Raw genomic sequence first — 24,220 nt, 5'->3', positions numbered from 1 at the left:
TTTATAGTTAATACGTTAACTTATATTCGGATACAGCAGAACAGACAGATTCCCTTTGAGTGAATATCATTTAAAATTTAATAGAAATCGCCAAATTTGGGCTAAAGTCCATTTACCATCCTTCGAGCTCAAAAGTGGTTTTGAGTTAGCTTTTACATAGGCAGAAGACATAATGCCAAAAATATGTTTTTCGGACTCAATGAGATCTGCAAAGTAGAGATTTATTTACCTCATATAACAAATGCAATTTTCGGTTTGTCACGAGAAAAAAGTTACTTCACACAAATTTGTATTCCTAGGGATATAAAGATTCCTTCCTAAAATACTTCTTTATAAAGAGATAAATTTTTACACACACGTCATCATACTTTTGGGGAATAGAAATTGGAATATTTCCATATTTCTTTCGATGACTAAAAGTTAGTTATGCCTATAGTTAAGTAAGTTATCTTGTATCATTTTAAGTTATCTTTTGAAATATCGTATGTTGTATTAATGCACATTTTTCGAAAAGGATATAGAAAATTCTATATCAGTTTCTTTTTTTTTTCCTAATAATGGCAAAATTTGTCGGGCTTACTCATGAACTTCAGTGTGAAAAATAACCGTTTAGTGTTGGGATCTGGAAAATTAAAGCGCTAGAACATATGGCTCCAAACTGATAAAATCGTCTGAAACTTCGTAAATATATTTATTTTCAACTAAGGAAATTAAATAAAAGTGTGATTTATTTCATTGCTGGAACATATCGATTAAAATACAAAGTTTTAACATATATACACAATATGTCAATAATGTAATCAGATCTAATGTATTAAAATAAAAAGTTTTCTGGTTTTAGAAATTGTTGCATATTTTCAACCTAACCACTTTACAAACTTTATTTTAAGTAAAATAATAAAATAATTATATCTGCATCATTTATTGTGTAATTATCATACTATCAGCAGAATCTCAAATCTTATATATTATATAAAAATGTATTAAAAATAGATATTTAAAAAGATAAGTTATAAAGATAAGACATAATATTTACTTGAGAGTATTAGATAATGTATGTAATGTATTATAAAGATAAGACACAATATTTACTAGTTTTGTTATATGAATCCATTTATCTTTATTTGGTAAATGTACTAACTATTAGGAAAGGATATACTAGTTCCGATATCTAGTATGCTTTTTGACATATCAGTCAAGAATATCAACCAAATATGTAAATAAAACAAACTGTTATTTACAGCTTGCTAGACTATTTTTAGAAATTGATAAAAGAATGAAACATATATTTTACTGTTTCCTGTATATTTTTATTTTATATAACATTATAAGTATTTCAGCACATTTTTCCTTCTTTTAAATATTTCTCTTAGATATGAATATTCATATTGAGAAAAGCTTTCTCTAACCTCATCAAATAATTCTTTAAGTGCATTGCTTTAAAAACTTTTGATGAAAAAAAAGCCAAAATCACGAGGGAAATAATTTAAAATACTTATATAAATCTTGTAAAACTGAGACAAGAAAATAGTAAATAGGGAAACATAGTACAATTTTTAAATAATTTTAGATTTTTTTGTGATAAAATCAATTTGTTTTTTCCTTTCTTCTTTGAATTTTACATCTGGTTACTGTCATCAGCGAACTCTTTTTTGCAGATGATACGGTGGCGAAATAAAGTTGGATAGAATTTTTAGATGAGCAAAGAAAGAGTTTGCCGGAAAAAAAGAGAAAGTCCAAAAAAATCAAAGGAGAGAAAGGGAAAATGGAGATTAGTATCTCGAAAAACATCTCGAGTATAAAAACATCTCGAGTTTTGGGTAGCACATTCTGAGCTCCATTTTATTCGTGACAGAATAGAGCAATCCGGTGTTCTGATATTCACAGTGAAAATGGTTGATTTTGCGTCTGCAAACCAGAATCTTTTTCTGTGTGTAATACTCAACGTAAGTTTATGAAGGAAAAACTGAAGGGGCAAAAAAAGATTCACTTTTTTTTTCATTTCTATCTTCTCTTGTTGCTTCTCATCCTTAAAATTTAGACAGACTGTGTTTTGTTAAGAATTTTTTGTTTGCAAAATTTGGACGAGGACTTGTTCTAAGAGGCTTATTTCTTGGTAAAGAATTTTATAACATTTTCCCAGTCTGGAAATGGGGGTAATCTATTTTCTAATCATATATATTCCGTTTCCCATGGTCGAAATAAACAATGGGATAGATTCTGTTTATCCTTTCTTTCATCAGTCTGTTTAAAGTCCTGTTTGGTTACGATTTTTTATAGTGCTTAACCATAAATTTAACTATCCTGAGATAAACGAAAAGATAAAGTCTAAGTAATGCAAAATTATAAAATTTTGATAATACTAAAAATGTAGAACTTTTTAAAAAATAATTAAAGCATAATTTAAATGAAGATATAAAATTTAATGGATTTCAAAAATTTTAAAAAGTGATCATGAGGCATTCTATTAAGTATATTTGATTATAAGCGTTTGAAAAATACTCACAAGCTCTGAAAATTGAAATTTGGCCTATTTAATAGAATATGGAAGATAGACATTTGAAGGTTGCATCGCGAGTACAAAAAGAGTGCATCACAATACTAAAGGTATAATACAATTTCGATGCCATTTATTTTTCTTTTGAAAAAATTAAGTTGCTATTTGTTATTATGGAGTTTTAAAATAATTTTTTGCTGTAAATAAATTGTTAGCTTGTTGTTTCTTCAGTTATTACAAATTATTACTTTGAATTTGGTAGAGTTTCTAACTTTATCTGCCGATCATTTTGAATTAGTTGATATTCAGCATTCAACTCCTGCATTAATAATAATAAATGTTAATTAACTTGGACTTATCTATATTGTTGTTCAAATTCGAATTAGAAATTTATGATCTAGTTCATTGGTCCACGCCAAATTTTGTCTATTTTGTTTTCCATAAAACTTTTCATGAAATAACTAAAAGTAACTTAAAAATAAAAAAGACAATATAATCTTTGATTGTTGATGTTAATGAGATAAAGGAAGTGGAAATGAAATTTACTTTAATGTGCCTCTTGACATTATCGCCACTATTCTAACCCAAACAAGCAACAAAGTAATTCTTCTAGCAATCCTATTCACAATATTGTTTACTTTGTCAATCGTCTTGATTTTTATTTTGGCGACTTGTTGATATCTTTGGCGATGTGAAAGCAGCACATTAAAGTAGATTTCAACCGAGAGTGCTTTTTAACCAAAAAAATTAAAAAGTAAAGAAAGTAATGAAGGTGTCTTAATATATTCTAAAAGGCCTCTTATCTTTCTGGTAGCAAATTTTGATCTTCACGTGTCTTATGAAGAGGCAAGCACTCCAGTTCCCTGATATTGGCACTAAACTGTAATTACTAAAAGCAATTTTTTTCAGCTTTTCTGGATAGGAAGTTATGAAGAAAAAAAGACGATTTATGTCTTTTTTTAGTGAGGTTCCCTCTACCTTGTTGCTTAAATTAAAAATTTACCCAGATCACTTTTTTATTCAGAAATTGTTTGTTTACGTAGTTAAAAAGCTGATTCATTTGCGATAGAAATTTTTAAAGTATCTTTGACGAATTGAAAGTTCTCCACAAACATTAAATTCTATTATTTTATTTCCTAACCTCATTTACAAGGCTTCTTCACTCATAACAAAAAAAAAATAAAACCCAAGCATAATATTTATGATTTTATGGATGCTCATTACTGTATTATGTGAATAGATAATGTTGTTGCTTAATTCTGGAAATTTATTTAGACTTTGCTTCGCTAAAAAATATTAAAAATAAGCAGTTTTAGCGAGAATGTTAAATTCTTTTTGAAATATTTAATACCTTTACACTTGTACAAGAATATTTTTATTAATTATCTGCTTTCATTTTTATTTTTAATTAATTTGGAATGGTTAACGAGGGAAATTCTATTTTGTACTTTCTATTCTGTTGTTGTTGTTTGTTTGTTTGTTTCTTATGGCACTTGCCACTGACAAGCCCGCTGTTACGAAGACAGCGATTTAAGCCTGAGGGGAACGTCTCTTATTTTTTATAGCAGCGCCAACTAGGGCCAAGAGTACGACTTTGCCACTCACGCATCACTCATTCGCTTGCACAACCCCTTTTTACAGGAGGGCACATTCACACATAGAACAACAGAAGAACAACCATGCCCAAACCGGGACTCGAACCCGGGACGCCCAGATCACGGGGAAGACGCGCTACCCCTATGCCAGGACGCCGGCACTTTCTATTCTTAATTGAACGATAAATCTCTCCAATTTTTTCTCATAATTGCAATACAAATTTACACCATATTAGAGAATTAAAAATTATTAAATGTATCTAGAGATCGTCGTTTACATTTAATAGCTTATTCAGATACAATGCGACGCTTGCTTATGCTTCTATAGAATAAAAAAAATTTAATGTTTATGTCTGCTTCACAACTTGTTATTCAAAAATAATCAACACAGATCTTGTTTTAAGAAGTCGAATAATTAAAGAGAAAGTCAACTCTTAACAGATGCAAAACATGTTATACAAATCAAAGATAAATAATCAAAGTAACATGTTTCTCAATTTCCTGTGTAAACTGATCACTGTAGCTGCATTTTAAAGGTCAAAGTATTATCATTCTGTGACATAAACACTCTTTTTCAATTTTTTTTTCAACAATTTCCCTTTCCTGTTTTTTTTTTTTTTAATATTTTTTATAAATCTTAGTCCAATACGAATTTTTTATTTACTGAAACATTTATTTTCATATTTTTTTTTCACAATTGTATAAGGATTGATTATGTTAAACATTATTTTTTTGCAGATTTTTGATGCAATAATACTTTTAAATAAATATCTATCATTGGGGAAAATGAAATTTAAATGCAAAAATACTATTCTTATTCTTACGTAATGTATAATCTTAAAACTATTATTTAATTTATTTGATTATTAGAAATGTTAAAACATCGCAAGTAATAATAAAGATGATTATGTGTATGTATATGTATTAACGCTCTACATATCAGACCATTTGACTTACAATTATCAACTTTGGAACACATATTTTCCCTCGCATCTCGGACGACTTTTTTAAAATTTCAATTAGAAGCTTAGATTAAAATTAAACAGAATTTTGCTGTTGTAATTAATTAAAATTTACATTACAATTTATAAAAACAAAACAAGTCTTTATAAATTTTCGACAATAGCTTCCGAAAATATTATTGCATAAAAATAAATGTTACTGCTTTTAGAAATTAAATTTTCATGCAAATTTCTCCCAAATATTACAAATTTAAATTTTTTTCCCAAATTGTCAACAACAGATTACATTGTCGCTCTGAAAATCAAACCATTTATATTATTGAAATATGAAACTCATCATTTAAAAGAAGCATTCTATTTAAGATATGTGTAGTTTGCATTATGAATTCTTAAAAATGAAGCTATAACATAGAGAAATTTAGAAAATAGAGGAATAGACATTTACCTTTTTTAATAAAGCTCTTATTCACGGTACTGCTTTACATTAGAAAGCTTCATGTAAATAATGAAAAAAAAAATATGTAAAAGAATTAAAATAATTAGATTTTAATGCATGACAATTTCCAAAATCTTGAAAATGTATTTATGCGATTTAATTGAAATTAAATACAATAAACATCTCTGGCTAACCTGATGATGGCTAAAGTCGGCTTATTTGATATAAAATTTAATAATAATAAATAATTGCATACATGTATATGTATTTAACTATAAAATGCATATTTGAGCGAAGAGCTGGTTTTAAGGGGACGTTGGCTCTGCTAAAATTCAATTTGAATTCTTAGAGTACCTGAAAATTCTTGATTCTTTCAACAAAGAAAGAGTCTATAATGAAATTGCATTTCTTTAGTTCAGCAATCGAATTAAAAGCATGAGTGTCTGGATAATCAATTTCAAATTCAATTTTGTATTTAGGGTAATGTAATTTCTCCATTTATTTTCTCAAGTATGCTTCTCAAATAAGTAGCAGAATCTTTTACCCTTAACTTTCAACAATGGGAAAAAATCAAATAATTAAATATTTGGTGAAATAATGAAAACGGTTTGGATTTCACAGCAAGAATGAAATCGATTTTTTAAAAATCATGTAAAAATATTTTACATATTTTATTTATAAAAATATTTTACATATTTTATTTATAAAAATATTTAATATGTAAATTTTTATTTATTTAAAAAAAATTTTAATTTTTTTTAATATTTAAATGATTATTTGGATATTTTTTCTCGAAAAAAATATAAATACGACATTTGAAACCAATTCCTTTCATTATTAAGATAATTTTCTAAATTTTGAAATAGTGGGAAAATAATCGTCAGGCAATAAAATTTTTGAAAGTTAGCATACAAAAAAAAACACACCAAAATTGTGGGTAATTTTTAAATAATTAAATTTCGAAACAAATATCTAAAATATCGTTCCATGTTTCCCACTTTTCAAAATTATGTATGCCTTTTTTTTTGAGGGGGGGGGGAGTTCTAGGTCAAACGGCTTGGCTAGGAGAGAGTCAACACAAGCACACACATTCATCTTTATTATTAGTCGAGACAGAGATGTATTCCAGAAAGTAACCTTCGTATAGTCAGCATGTTAAAATAAATAGAGAGAATTTCCGAAATTTAAAGAATTACATAACGTTGAAATTGAAGGAAATATAATTTGATCTGCCACATATTGTTGATGTTGAATCTTATACTTGCATCTGGAAGTAAATTCGCAATTTCATGATAATTTCCGAATTCCAACTCGGTCAATATGAAAGATTCTTCCATGAATATTTTGCATTCTAGAATGCACCAATATTTATGTTGTAAACAAAAATGTTTCAACAATATTACTTTTAATATTGTAAAGTAAAAGTTATTTCGATTGCAAAATTAAAATAAGAAATTCTTTTGTATAGAATAAAATAACAATCGAACAGACAAAAAAACTCAGGATAAGAATTTTTGTACAAAAATTATATTATGTGGTCTGAAATATGAAATTTCAAGCAAAAAATTTATATTTAAAAGAAAAATTGATTTTAACATGAGCTTCGAAAGCTGCTTGTAATAATGAAGTAAAATCGTTTCCCTGCTACGTATTGACTAAACAATAAATTATTTCATAAATTGGTTGAAATTGAATCCGTTACTAGATCAGGCTTGGGTATAATCTAGGCAGTTATACTGCTTGTTTTTCAGCTGCAAATGGCAGATCTGTGTTAATTCTTTTAAATGTATATGTAGTTATAATTTTTAGGCCGGCTGCTGTAAAGTGTATAATTCTTACTGCTAATGGAACGTGAGATTAAAGGAATTGCTCATTATGATCTCAGAACCAACTCTACCAGAAACACCAAGGCTATTTTAAACTGAAGAACAAAAACATGGGGAATTTCTTTTCGCATATTCGGTTTCCAAATGAAAGCAATGAGTAATATTTTCACAAAAGTATGACGGTTTTAACATTTTGTCAGTTTAAAAAATGTTAATGATAGGCAGTACAAAATATATGATATACTTTTTTTAGTTGAATAATAATCAGTATCTAAATACAACTGAAAGGTTTTTAAAACATTGTTTTTTTAAAGATGTGAAAGATGATGGATTCAATTGTTTATGGGCTGAAAATTCTAACAAATTTTAATAGATGTACTTGTGTACAAATTCTTGTTTTATTCATATAAAAGTTTTTTTTACATTTGCATTTTGAATTACTGAAATTTAATAAATAATTACTATTTATTAAAACACGACCTGATAAAGTAATATTTTCTCTTAAATTTGGAGTTATTAGCAAAAACTCTTGTCAAACGGTTTAACTGCAGCAAAGCACTTTTCTTTATAATTTGCTGCCTGTGGCGTTGAGATGGCTCTTGGGAATATTGGTTACTTTTAAATTTAGCTAAATTTTCTATTCATATCTCGAATATGAGCCTTTATACAAAATATATTTATGCATCAAATTGTGATAGATGTAAAAAAGCAATATCTTAATAACTATGAGCTGGTCTGTTTATTGTGTAAATGAGCTTCCTTCATTCAAGAGAGATACTTGGCATCAAAATGTCATTAAAGAATTATCATCTTGGGATTTAATCTTTTAATTGCAGGTTACCTTTTGAGGGTTAAAGAATTTCCATTCTCATACAGCATATAAACTATGTAAATAAAAACTGTGCTTCTTTAATTTTCAGCAAGGAGGGAAAAATACTTTACCAAATGTATTAACCATGAAATCCATTTGAATTTTATTACAAAAATGAAAACATTGTTGAAAATCATGTTATAAAATTATTTTTTAGAATAATTGCTATATAATGGAGTCTAGATCATTATAAATATCATTTTTGTTTGTTTTTTTGGATAGGAGGTTTAAAGACAGTACAAAATTTATTTCTGTAAATAGTTATCTTAAAAAAATGTCGAAATCATGCTTAATTTTTAATTAATTAAAATTTCAAAAGACAAATATCTTCGAAATGCAGATTTAAAATTTCCAAAATATAAATGCATAAAATTTAATGGTCTTATGTCAAACAGTCAGGTCAGTTGAGCACAAGATAAGCACACACGCATTCTGCTTTATTATATCTAGAGATTTCTAATTATTTCCAGAAATAGCAACGACTTTGAGTTAAAATAAATTAAAGTTTTTTTGTATTTCATTGTAGTAAATTTTAAAGGAGTATTTTAACGGAGTAAAATGGAGGATTCTGGAAAAACAGGATTTTAAAGGACTTATAACTTTAATGTTAATGGAGTGCATATCAATCATTTTGTTACATCTTGTGAATGTTTGATCAAAATATCGTATAGATTCAGTATTAACATATAATATCAGTATGCGATATTATATGTTCAAATTATTTCAGTTCAAATTAGTTCAATTAAATCGTATACTCAGAGATTCTAATTTGAGCCTTATTTAATACGCCCAATCTAAAAGATATATTTGAAATCCTTTCTCAGACGAAAACGTTTATCACGGAAGTATGTAGAATTTAATAAATATAGAAATATCAGTAAGACTTACGCATAATAAGACACTATTCTTATAAGCAAAATAAGCGTATATTCCTTTTTGATTCTGAATAATACTCGAATTCAATATGCAAGAAAATACATTCTTATACGAAAATATTAATTAAATGTTAAAGTATTGTGACTTTCAACAAAAATAATATTTTATTAATTAAAAAAACAGCAACATTTTAATCCTCATATCATACTGTACATTTGTTTCGGTAAATTTATGATAGATTAACAATAATTCTGTTAATATTAATGATAACATAGGTTAGTGCATATCGGTTAATGATAACAAAGTGCATATTTGATTAGCCAAATTATATATGAATATGTAATAATTCACAGTTAACATTAATGAAACTTTAATTCATTGCACTACCATTGATCGAATTTATATCATCAACAGATCATAAAGTAAAAATTAGAGACACAAAATCATTCCTTCTATGTTTATGCTCAAAATGCTTCAAATATATAAATAAAAAAAATAATCTTGAAATAGAAGCATGGTGAAATGAGTTATGTAAGATTTATTTTTTAAAAATTCATTCTTGGGTCTTCAGTTTCCTAACTATGCTTAAGTTAATGAAAGAAAATCAAATGGTATACTATGTAAGGTTGATAAAGGGAAGTTCAATCTCAAAGCTGATAAAAGGGTTAATATTTATTCAGAATCTGAATGTTGTAATAAAACATGAAAAAAAATGTATGCCTTCACTAGTCCTATGAATTGATTTTGAATATAAAAATAATAAAGCAATAAAAATAAATAGCAGTTCCTATTTCCAATAATGTGTGAGTGTTGTTGCTCTATCGGTAACCCCTTTGACTACAGCTTCCGAATATGGTGCATAAAGGTAAAAATGTGGTCCCTCAAAGAATTTTTTTTTTTGAAATTTTAATTAATTGAAAATTAAGTTAAATGTAGACTTTTTTCTATCATAATTTCTAAAAACATTAAAGCACAAAAATAATTTTAAAATTTCAGTAAAATAAAAATATATCTTAAACAATATCAATCTAACTGTCATGCGAAATTTTATAGAATTTTGGTAGCTCTTTAAAACTACTATTTTTTGCCTAATTTTCAATAATAGATTATGTTTTATTCTCTGAAATTCAAATCATTTTCATTGTTACATCAAATAGTTAATCGCATGATTTTCTTCCATTGTTGAAAGCTAAATACAAATGATTCCTTTTAATATCTGGGCGACGAATACAAAAGTAAAATCACAAAACCACGATATTTAGAAAATAGATGGACAGGACATTTTCGTTTTTAATATAATGCAATGATGTTATGGAACTGGTTTCCATTAGAAAGTTTCGTTTACACAGTAAATGGAACTTAAATACGACAAATCGGTTTCAAAGTCTATCATATTTGCGGAATCATGAAGTTGTAATTATCTAAAAGTGAATATAACTATTATATTCGACAAATCAATAGGTCTGCAGAGACAACTAGTTTTTATATTAATTTAAATACTCCAGAATTATATTTTTCCAAACGATACGTTAACACAATCATGAATTTATTCATTACGGTACTGTTGTTGTTGTTTCTAATGGCACTTGCCATGGACAAGCCCGCTGTTACGAAGACAGCGATTTAAGCCGGTGGGGAAGCGTCTCTTGTTTTTTTACTAGTGCCAACTAAGGCCAAGAGTACGACTTTGCTACTCACGCATCCCTCATTCGCTTGCACAACCCCTTTTTACAGGAGGGCACATTCACACATCTCACAGATAGAACAACGGGAGAAAACCACGCCCAAACCGGGACTCGAACCCAGGACGCCCAGATCACGGGGAAGACGTGCTACCCCGACGCCGGCTTATGATACTTATTACTGATTGCTTTTCAAGTTTCATTGCTTTAATTAATTTCGTTGCCCATACATTCCATTGCATGGATATTAAATTTATTTTTAGAGCTATGCATTATTAGTTCTATTGTTCCTAATAGAATTCATTTTGCGGATTGTTATGATAATTTATTTCATATATCTTTATCATCTCTATTAAAATTAAATCCAGTAAAAGGAACAATCAGGGAAATTAATTAGAATACGAAATACTACAGAACAATCCAAATGAATTCTCTTCTGTCTCGAAGACGTCTGTGGTGTTGTTCATGTAGAATGTTGTATAAAGCATTTCATCGCTATTAGAAAAATAAACTCTTTATTTCACTAACAACCATCGGAACAACACTGCTTAACGCACGTATACATAGAACGGGGATTTCCCCGGCCGAAGTATTAACATAGATTGTATTAGGGAAAATAGATAGGTAGCGCTTTAGAATGGCATGAATGAAAGATGGCGCTACGATCACTGCACTTCTAATACATTCTTGTAAACTTTTATTTGCAACTTCTATGAAAAACTAGTGGGAGTGGTTTCCTAAAACGTTCTCGCGTTCTCTCTAATACACTTGTCATGCCAGAGAACGCCTTACTTGGCATTGACTTACAATAGTGACTAAATAATAATTTTTAGTGTGAATTTAGCATTTTTACTGAATTTATAATGTCCTCATTAGCGATTAATCCTTGGTACTGAAGCAATATGAGATGCGCGAAGGATCTTGAAGGAAGGACCTTGTGGTTCGCAGTCCAGTAACTAACCGATTATACCAAAACAGCTGTCCGGGTAGAAGCGCTGTTACTGGCTTGTAAGCAATTCACCACAGTACTCCCCGTCCAGTGAGTCGAAGGGGAGAAGAACGATAAGGATGTTGAGTGGTGATGTGCTGAGTAGCCGTTGTATAAATGGGCCTGTACCCAGTTTGAATAGCGCAAAGCGTTATGGCGAGCGTGTGGGTACTGATGCGCCAAGTGTGTCTGGAGACTTTGGGTTGCTGCGTCAAGTGAGTCTGACGACTTTGGTTGCGGATAGATGGCGCCACAACAGCTGTACGAAGGTTGAAGGTTCATTGTCCGAGGTCACCAATGAAGCGGTAGACGATGCGTGAGAATAGAACCTGGGACCTTGTGGTTGGCAGTCCAGTAACTAACCGATTATACCAAAACATATACGGGTAGAAGCGCTGTTACTGGCTTATATGCAATTCACCACAGCACACCCTTAATAATATCCGAAAATCGAATTTGTGCTTTAGACACATTTCTCACAACCGATTGAAAAAGGATTTGACACAAAGATACACCTGTACCCTCCAAATGTGATATATTTAAGTCACTGCGCTTTTGAATTATAGCATTTACATGTTTCTGAAAGTACAGACCAACAGACAATCAAACCTTTGTTGGATTTGATTCAAAATTTGGCAGGTGTCTGCACTATATATGTTAAACCTGTGTATCAAATCATATCGATCTACCTTTATAAGCTTCGTATGTATTGTGTTAACTTATATTTGAACAGCCGGACGGACAAACTTCCCCTGAAGTATACTAAATTTCAATCGTCTTTTTCAAGCGCTTTTGAGTTATCTTTGTCACAGTCAGTCAGACAGACATTTTCCAAAAATGTGTTTATGAACTTTGGGGATATAAAATGTGGAGATTCGTCAAAATCTCGAGTTCGGATTTTTTTTTTTTTACTCTCTCTATATTTTATACTACTACGTATACGAGAAAGTGAAACGAAAACATCCAGGAGACAAAATTGTTCCAGTCGCATTCTGCATACTTCAATATCAATCCATTTCTTCTTCTAACAAAATCCCCGAAATTTCTAAGACTGATCATAAAACAGATTATCAGATGATTTCATTCTGAATATATTTTCATTTCATCTACTTCATGCAGATTTATCAGTTTTGTTTACCTAGTAGTATTCACCTGAATTCATTTTGCCAAAGTTCATTCGAATTTTCAACTCACTTCAACCTGATACTATTTTATTTTACTAAGCAATACCAAAGTAGATTTAACGCCAAATATAATCTGAAACGTAGATATTGAGATGAATATCATCTAGTAATAGCAAAACCTTCATCCAAGAAATATTTAAAATATAAAATAAAAAAAAGTGAACTTCATGCTTTTCGTGTTTTCCTTTATCGCTATCCGAACTGTTTACTTTAACAAGTTTTCGATCAGTAGTACTACGCATTTTTCAATTTGCCGAGAGGAATAAACCTACATGAGTCGAAATTTCTCCCCTAAGGCGATAAAATGTCCGGAAATATATACTTCTATAAAGCAGATGTATTTCTCAGAATAGATACCATGTATTTTGGAGGTACAGGTTAAAATATATTTGCACCATTTACAATTTTGCTTTAAATTAATTGGCATCTAAAATTATCTTTGGAATCATTCGATTTACCCAGAGTCATTAAACCAATGCTATAACAAAAAAAATTAAATAATAAATTGTAGTTTATATTTAGAAAGACGGATGCAACATAAAGTAATGAGTTTTTTTTTCTCTTGTGAACACTCAAGTCATTTAACATCAAAGCTTCTTTAATTGTCGACTCTCATCTATTATGAGGACTCAACAATCATTTAAAGCCTATTGAAGACACAGAGAAATGTAATGATGGTGATTAATTGATTGATTTTTTTCATCTGAAAACACTCGAGTCCTTTAACATGAAAGCTTCTTTTTAACTGTAGACACTCATCTAATATGAGGACTCAACATTCATGTAAAGCTTATTGAAGACACAGGGAAATGTAATGATGGTGATTAATTGATTGATTTTTTTTTGTCTGAAAAACACTCTAATCCTTTAACATGAAAGCTTCTTTTTAATTGTAGACACTCATCTAATATGAGCATTCAAAAAGTGTATAGATCATGCTAAAGACGAAAAGGAAATATGGTGATGGATTGATTGATTATTTTTTTTCTTTTGAGAACACTCAAGTCATTTAACATGAATGTTTCTTTTAAATTATCGACTCTCATCCGTCGCAAGGATTCAAAGCACATGAATATCTTACTAAATACAACAGGGAACATGGAGAGGATGATTGATTGGTTGATTTTTCTTCCGAGAATACTCAAATCACTTAACATAAATTCTTTTTAATTGTCGATTCTCATCCGTTTCTAGGAACTCAAAAAGCATGTAAATCATATTAAAGACAAAAGGGAAATGTGAAGATGAAGATTGGATGATTGATTTTTTTCTGAGAATACTCAAATATTTAACATGAAAGTTCCTTCATCCATTGCGAGAACTCAAAAATCATGCAAATGATGGTAAAGACGATAGGGAAACGTGAAACTGAGGATTAATTGATTGATATTACTTCCGAGGAACACTCAAATTCTTTAAAATGAAAATTTTCTTTTAATTTTCGACTCTCAGCCAATGCTAAGACTCAAATAGCTCGTAAATCATACTGAAGACGACAATGGAATGTGAAGATGATGATTGATTAATTGATTGATTGATTTTCTTCTGAGAACACTGAAACCTTTTAACTTGAAAGGTTCTATTTAATTGTCGACTCTCATTCCTTTCGAGGATTCAAAGAGCATGTAAAACATACTGAAGACGCTAAGGAAATGTGAAAATTTTGATTCAACATGCTGAAATTATGTCCATATTCTTTAAAAAAAGTTTTCATAAAATTCATTTGTATATATATATATATATATATACAAATTATATATAATTATATATATATATATTATATATATATATATATATATATATATATATATATATATATATATAATAACTATGCGTTTTGTTTCTTTATATCTCCTATACAACATATTGTCTCTCTCACCTCTTATTTTCAAAAACATTGGTCGTAGACACGCAATCTGTGTGGCATTTCGTTCATGCTCCAGTATATTTGAAAGTAATCAATTTTATAAAAAATGCGATGTCTAAATTTTTATATGCTCCACTTTCCTCTATATGTATATTAGCAAAAGTTTACACTTATCCTTAATGCATATAACACAAACGGTTATCCTTATGCATAAACACACATTCTGTGTGGTATTTCATTCATGCTCCAGTATATTTGAAAGTAATCAATTTTATAAAAAATGTGATATATAAATTTTTCTATGCTCCCCTTTCCTCTATATGTATATTAGCAAAAGTTTACACTTATCCTTATGCATATAACACAAACGGTTATCCTTATGCATAAACACGCATTCTGTGTGGTATTTCATTCATGCTCCAGTATATTTGAAAGTAATCAATTTTATAAAAAATGTGATATATAAATTTTTATATGCTCCCCTTTTCTCTATATGTATATTAGCAAAAGTTTACACTTATCCTTATGCATATAACACAAACGGTTATCCTTATGCATAAACACGCATTCTGTGTGGTATTTCATTCATGCTCCAGTATATTTGAAAGTAATCAATTTTATAAAAAATGTGATATATAAATTTTTATATGCTCCCCTTTTCTCTATATGTATATTAGCAAAAGTTTACACTTATCCTTATGCATATAACACAAACGGTTATCCTTATGCATAAACACGCATTCTGTGTGGTATTTCATTCATGCTCCAGTATATTTGAAAGTAATCAATTTTATAAAAAATGTGATATATAAATTTTTATATGCTCCCCTTTTCTCTATATGTATATTAGCAAAAGTTTACACTTATCCTTATGCATATAACACAAACGGTTATCCTTATGCATAAACACGCATTCTGTGTGGTATTTCATTCATGCTCCAGTATATTTGAAAGTAATCAATTTTATAAAAAATGTGATATATAAATTTTTATATGCTCCCCTTTTCTCTATATGTATATTAGCAAAAGTTTACACTTATCCTTATGCATATAACACAAACGGTTATCCTTATGCATAAACACGCATTCTGTGTGGTATTTCATTCATGCTCCAGTATATTTGAAAGTAATCAATTTTATAAAAAATGTGATATATAAATTTTTCTATGCTCCCCTTTCCTCTATATGTATATTAGCAAAAGTTTACACTTATCCTTATGCATATAACACAAACGGTTATCCTTATGCATAAACACGCATTCTGTGTGGTATTTCATTCATGCTCCAGTATATTTGAAAGTAATCAATTTTATAAAAAATGTGATATATAAATTTTTATATGCTCCCCTTTTCTCTATATGTATATTAGCAAAAGTTTACACTTATCCTTATGCATATAACACAAACGGTTTCATTCCTACAAGACAAACATAGACAGATACATTTTTTCTTAAGGCACTTAGAAAGAGCCAGATACACGGCAGCGAATACAAACGATCAGTGGATATAATACACGAAAATCGAGATTACGGAAATTAGAATAATACTTCAGCTGCGTAACTACCAAATTAACGAAGGCATTTCAAATTTTAAGGAAAAAAAAATATTTCACCCATTTTTTTGTCTTACTGTTGTCAAAATTTCTCTGCTATATTTCTTGAGTCACTTACAACTTTTTTATGAATGTAAATATAGAAAATATATCGCGTAATTTTATAAATTTTTAATTTAAGAAATACTATAATGCCATTATATTATTTCCTCATTTGAGAATATTTTTGTTTTTGTTGTTTATTTTTAAGACACATGATTGTGAAATTAGAGCTAAGGCAAGGCCACTAATTATATAAAGCAATTCATTTTATTTCTTTATATGCATTCTATATATTTTGATTTTTTATGCCATATAAATAAATTAAATAACTGCCGGCAATCAGTTTGGTCCAGAGGTATATGAATTACCAAATTTGAATCATAATAGCATAATACAAGCCTTTTCTCAATGTGTGACAAAACCAAATAAAAAAAAAGTTCTAAATTTCTTACATTTCATTTATAAGTCAATATTCATACCTTTTATCTTATAAAGTTAATTTGTTTTATAAATATATTCTTGTAATTCACATTTTTTTTTATCATGTCTTATTATATTCACGTATAAGTCAATTGTAGACTTCTCAATTTCTAGTAAGATATCGTCAATAATTTTTTTATTCTTGTTTTTTATTTGGATAAAACAAAAAAAATCTTTCGGGATCATTTACTTGTAAACTTAATGAAAATTCAACAGAATTGCTTTTTTCCATTTTCAATTACATTATTTACTCTTTCAATCAACTCAATTGGATAGGCTAATAATACAATGTTTGAAAATATAGTTATAAGAAGAATTATTTACATGGTATTCATATGCGATTACACAAAAAAATATGTACTTTTATCTCTCTGATAAAAGTGTTTCTAGATTCTATTCATTTATATCTTTATTTAATCGTGCCGCAGTGGCCTAGTGGTAAGGTCTAGGCTCCGGAACACAAGGGTTTCAGGTTTGAGACCCGATTCCACCGAAGAACCTTCGGGTAAGCGGGTCTAGTGCAAGTTAAAACCGTCCGGACGAAACGTCTGCCCGCTGGTGTGGTGTGTGTGGAGAGGGGGGTTCCAGCTCAGGTGTCGTCCTCGTCATCTAGCCATGGTTCAAAATTACGAGGTCCGTCCCAAAATAGCCGTAGTGTTGCTTTAAAAAAATAGGATGTTAATATAACTAAACTAAACTAAAAAATTTTCTTTAACCCTGCTATTTTATATTTTTCTTTATTTGAGCATAGAACTTTAGCTATTATATCTAAACTCAAATAATCATAATAAATCCAGGAACGGAAGAATGGAGTTAAAATATTAAGTTGGCAATCAGTCTGAATGTTACGCATACCAGACATATTTTTTCATCCAAACGAACCTTTTCTTAAAGAAATGAAACAACCGCATTTGGCTTCAGTTTGTTCACCCATATTATTGACTTTTGGGACCATTAAGTAATTAATCGGGAATGCATTTAAAAAAAATAACCTTGATATGAAACAAAAATTACTAATTCAACTACATTAGTTTACTGCAAATTAAAAAGTAAACATATTACTGAAAATCTTACTATTGAATGAATGATTCGCAAAAGTACGCGAATGAATGCTTTGATGGAAAAAATTATATTAAATCATAACATTTAAAAATATTGCTATAAGTGGTGTACTAGATTGAATTTAAACTTTATTATTAAAATTAAGAGGGGAAATTATAGAAAATGGGATTAACATCATTAGGAAGGCAATTTTTCAGTCTTAAAATAATTAAAAGTATCAATTTTGTTAGATAATTGTTTTAAAAGATATGAATATCAATTTTCGTAAACAAGTTATAATGGTTACTTATCTGGCGACGGTTAAGCCTATTTGTCCGATAAATAAAGCGTTTTCTTTATTTGAAGCCCGTTTCTTGATATTTTTAGTGTATGTGTGTGTGTGTAATGATATTTGAAACTCTAATTTCAATCCAAATTAATTCCCAAAGTGTTGTCTTAAGTTATCTCATATTAACTTCATTCTAAAATATTCTCATATTTTCTGATCCCATTCCACTTTTTCTATTTAATTAATGCAACAAAATCTCTATGAAAATTCTTTAGTCAGTGGTTCAAACACTCCGAGTGAAGAGATAAAATACTGTCCAGCTAAGCACATTCTTTTACAATTATGATTTCCTTACTAGTGATTGACAAGTGTTAGAAATCCCTATTAAAATCTCACAATGTATATTCACAGGAATAAAATTTTCATCAGCGTTCCCTCCTTTCGTGTTGTGTCGTTCTGTGTTGTGCTTGTGCAAAAAATCCTGTCTCCAGGGACGGAAATAAAATGATGTTAAAAAAATCGAAATTCTCTTCACTATCTTCGAAACTGCTTTCTGCTTCAAGAATAGTTTTATACTCTGACCGAATGGACTTTTTTGTAAAAGGAAATGAACAATCTCCAATATGTTTCTAATAATATTAATTCAATACAGCTGTAAAATTTGCTGTAAATAAATTTCGTTCAAAACGTGATAGAAATCTTTCAATTTGGGGTGAGGACTATCAAATTCAATCCGTCTACCTCAAAAAATTTTTACTTTCCCGTGAAAGACAGATTAAGTATTTTTAGAAATTACTACATTTCAAACCTCTTTCAATCCCTAAAATAAATTTTTGACATTATGTCTATCGGTGAAATGATAATTCAAAAACGGATTGAGCTGGACACTTAGTATTTGATATAATGCTTTTAGACTAAATTTTTAAATATGTACTAAATTTTATACGGAATGCATTCATAAGAAGCCTGTCTAACGGCTCTCTGTATATAAACTAACATTCTAACTACCAAAGGAAGATAATTAGAAAAATAAAATTTAAGATTTAATTATCTACAATGAAGATAAAAATCAAATTTGAAATCATATCCGCCGAGGGATTGATCATGGGTCAGTCTGCACATTCAGAAGGATGTAAATGAGATTATTAAAAAATACAATGACTTCAATATACGAATTTTAGTTTTGTTATTTCGCAACAATAATTGTAGTTCAATGTTAAATTGAGTTTCAATCGGTAGGAATAAAACGCGTCAAAAACAAAAGTTTGATTTGCGGGTACAATTAACCAAATGCTAGGGTTTTATCGCCTAGATCATGCAGTACATTAAGTAAAAGGGCTAAATTCATACTACATGAATGGAATTCGTGAGCAATAATTACGAAATATTAATTTCGTAATTATTGCTCACGAATTCCATTCAAAACATTATAGACCTTAATTAAGGTCTATATTTTTATGCTATGGAAAGAAGCTAATAGCTTTATACAAGAATATGCGAGAAAGTTTTATGAAGATTCGTTCCACTGATTGAATTATTGCGTTCAATAATTAAGGATTCACTTTGGAATTATAATTCACAGAGAGACAAATATAATTCCAAAAATGAGTTTTTCAGACTCAGAGAGCTTTGAAACTGGAAGATTCATAAAAATTTCAAATTTAAATTTTTTGACTCTTACAAAACTTTCTCAATTTATTTATTTATATACGAAAAAGGGACATATACAGAACGGACCATACAATATTTTTTTGTAATATTATCAAGCATGAATATAGTTCAGTTTAAAATAAAAGAGAACGTACAACATGGGAAAATATTCTTTAAATTAACAAAATATAACGAAAAAGTAAAAAAAAAAAATAAAAAAAAATAACGAAAATATTTTCCCGTTTAAACACAGATTTTTCTTTGCGAATTTCTTTACTTTTGAACTATACAACTTTCACCTAGTCAACAGGTCTATAAATCTAAAAAACTAAAAAAAATTAATATTTGACTTCTGAGCACATGAGTCAATTTTAGGTTATTTGAAGCTTATATTTATATATGAAAGAAAGAAATACGATGAAAAACCACGTTTCCCTTCTTTAATTTCCGTTCTAGGAAATAAAATTGTTTTTGTCCGATTTCTTTTTCCATCTTTCAGGATAGCATGTCTGACTGCAATCGTGATCCGAGTGCATTTGCAGATGAAAGATGTTGGACGAAGGCTGAAGAGGCGAAGAAAAAGTTACAGCAAAATAAGCAAATAAAATAAAAGAAATGAGAGGAAGGAAGAAAGCTTGGTTTGCTCTAGAAAGTATTTTGAGTTTAGGGTATCATATTTTGAGCATCACTCCTTTCATGAAGAGGCAAAGCAATCTGGTGTTTCGATAATGATATTGTAAACTGTTGCTTTAGCACAACTCATAAAAATTTCTTTCTGCATATAACAGTAAAAGGTTTGATTGCTTTCGTTTTTCGAAAGGTTTTTCGTTATAATTTTTTTTTATTTTAATCACGTTATATTTTGATTAGAATTTTTTCCTTTATATCCTAACTTGTTTAAAGGAGAGAATAACTCATTTTACTATGGGAAACTTCAGGAATTTCCTGAAATGAAATTTCTCACAGTCAAAATAAAGGTTTTTGGAAATTTACTCTTTAGAACCACTGAATTTATTTTCTCACTTCTACTATTTTCGTACATTTCTTTTCAAAAAATTTCTTTTCAAGCATTACAATTCAGGTTTTAAAAAAATTACATTTTTTAACAGGAATTTCTTTTTAAGCATTACAATTCAGGTTTCAAAAAAATTTACATTTTTTCACAGGAATTTCTTTTCAAGCATTACAATTCAAGTTTCAAAAAAAATTTACACTTTTTCACAGAAGAAAATATAATAAAAAATTACTAAAGAAAGAATAATTGCACTCCTGCTCTATTGTTACTGAGGACGATTCCTTTTCCCTGCCGAACATGAAGAAAAGAAAATTCATCTATCCTCTTTTAATTTTTACATATTCAGAACAATGAGAAGTAAACAGAGTTAAAGTTACTGATGAAGGTTTCACTGTAAACTTTCACGTGTCTAGGTTAGAATGTAATTTAATTTGTAGGCTGAGAATTCTTTTTTTTCAACTGACATTTAAATAAAAATATGCAATTACAAAAATTGTCCGTTATAAAGAGTCTATAAATTTATTTAATTTGAACTTCCTATTATGTTTTATATGATGACAATTATGGAAAAATAAAAATTTCAGCCACATTTTTGCAATTACAATATTTTTTATCTCAAACGTCTACAATGCGTCCGATACTTCCATATTCTCTCATATCATTACAACCATTGCAATCCGTTTAAATTAGAACAGAGTGTTTATAATTAAAGCGAACCTATTCATACATATGAGGAGACCATGCTGGTCGACGTATTTTGTTGTAACGTGGTAAATACGTTTATTTAGATGATAGAAGAAATAAATCTAGATTTAAAATTAATTACAATTTCGACCATAAGGTGAAAAGATGACAAATGAAGAAAAATATATATACTTAAAGTACAAACCCTTTATTTAATGATGTAATTTTTTCAATGTGTACTTCATTTGCGGCAATCACTTTTCCATAGTGTGCAACAGCATGCTCAACAGCAATGCGAAATGTTTCTTCAAGAAACATTTTTTTTCTTGAAGAATTGCATCAACCTGGTGTGTTATTATTGCTTTCGATATATACAAAGCGTTTTTGCTTTCTCCATAGAAACGAACATTCAGGAGTTCTCACAATCATAAATCACAGGGATTCAAGTCTGGAGAACGAGGATGTTAGGTAGTCAAAAAAATGTCTCGAAATTATTTGCCTATCTATAGAGTGATCAAGAAGCAGTTCCTTAATTTATCGGCTAATAAAGGGGCGGGGGTGTTGCAAGATCCTGCACGAAGATTCGAAACATTCGCGCAATCTCTAAACACATTTATAAGCTATTTATTTCTAAGCTATTATTTTAGCTATTTATTATAAGATATTATTATTTATAAGCTATTTATTATAAGATATTATTATTTCTAAGCTATTTATTTATAAGCTATTATTTTAGCTATTTATTATAAGCTAATTATTTAAAAACACATTTACAAGCATGACTTGCTACCGTAGAACGTCCTTTTAAAGTCCTTGGGGAATATTTTCCTTAAAGAAAAGGGGGTCAGTTATGAAATTTGCAATATAAATACATTACTATAGCAAAATAAGAAGAAAGAGGCTGTTAACACAGAACATGTGTATATGTGGCAGTCCTTATAGTTCACTACTCAGTCTACAATAAAATACCTCATATAACCACAAAATGTTCCAATGCCATGGCCTGTTAACGACTGTTAACTATGTCTTGAGGGTGCATCATGTGGATCTTGCATGGATATCACCTTAAATAGATCGCAGAACGTTACATAGACCAAGCACCGACCGAATGTAGATCAAGGAAAACAAATTACGTGACATTTCTTGAGCACTTGTCGGAGAATATTGAAAACAAATGGTGCATTTTCATTTGATATTCGTTCCTTCTTCTTTCTTGAAGCACATCCTAGTCTTTTCAAATTCAGTAATCATCTTTTTCTATCCATTTTTCGACATAGGCCCTTTTCGGAAGCTTTTCAGACGTTAATACTTTTGCAGTGCAACTAAGCCATAAATGTAGTTTTGGTGAAACAATTTGTGTAATGCAGTTTGATATATCTTCTCTAAATACATGGTCTAGAAAGTTTATGTTGCACCGACTACAAGCATTTTCAAACGTTTTGTAATTTACATGACAACTTATTAACAGTACATGAAAAGCGCCATCGATTTTTAAAAAAATTAAACTATTATTTATTACAGTTTTCTTTTCCCCATTGGCCATATAAAGCACAAACCAAATTTCAATGAAGTACATCAACCAGCATCTCTATAGGTCTGAGTAAGATCAGCTTAATTGTAACCATTTTTTTATTTTCATTTTGCAAATAAAAGGGTAATTTTTTTCCCAGAAGGTGTGAAATATGTTTCTAAATTTCCACTACCTAAGATTAATTATAATTGTCATCCTTTCTTGGCAATGATCAACTTTTGTTATTGCTGCCTAACCCAAATTTTATATATATATATATATAACCTTTACACCTTTGTCAAAAAAAATAAGGAACATAAGGTCCCAATATATTGGTTGAAAAATACGCTTAATTATATTAAAACGTGTAGAAACAAGCAAGCTAAAGCTGCTTTGCTTGTGTACCTGAAAGACAGTACCTAGAATATCTGTTATGATTGATGCATCAGATTTTACTGTAGATGCTATTTCGAATTAATAGGCCCATCTCTGCCAATTGTATTTTCTCTCATTTAGTTAACTAATACTGAATGAGAAAATTCATAGTGCCTATGACTTAGAATTATTCGCAAAATATTGTACTGGACATTATTTTCAATATTTTGAAAGGAAGACTCATTTTTAGAAGAAGCACTTTTATTTGCTTTTTAGCTGAAATTCTCTTCTCGTCAAAACTAGGTAATTCGAAATTCTGGCCTAACTTTTAAATGGTATCTACACATATATGGTAATTCAGATATTGTTATTCGCTTTCTTTTGCATAGATAAGATTCAATGTCCAACTAAAATTTATTATGAAATAATGGTTAAGGATCAGCAGTTCGACAATGTCCTTGAGTATTTAATGGAGAATGATTGAAAATTGAAACTTAAATCTATTAGATCTTCATAACAATCAAACTTAATGTGTGATGTCTCAACTGGAACAATGTAGTCTTAATCCGAAATTTTCAGAAAAGTTATTTGCAATAGTATTCATTTCAAACCTTATCCTGGAGAAAAAACTAGAGCTTCATTAATTATGAAATGATTCAACTCACTTAATTCAAGAAAAGATTTCATCTAATTCTCTGAATATTGCATTGTCTTCCAGAGAAATAAATATTGAAGCGTATCAAGTTTCCTGTTAGACAGTTTTTCTTTGTCTTTCTCCACATAATAGAACAATTACTA

Source organism: Argiope bruennichi, chromosome 5 (genome assembly GCF_947563725.1).
Source record: "Argiope bruennichi chromosome 5, qqArgBrue1.1, whole genome shotgun sequence".
NCBI lineage: Eukaryota > Metazoa > Arthropoda > Arachnida > Araneae > Araneidae > Argiope > Argiope bruennichi.
The sequence above is the reverse complement of the archived record's forward strand: the minus strand, read 5'-3'. Positions refer to the sequence as shown.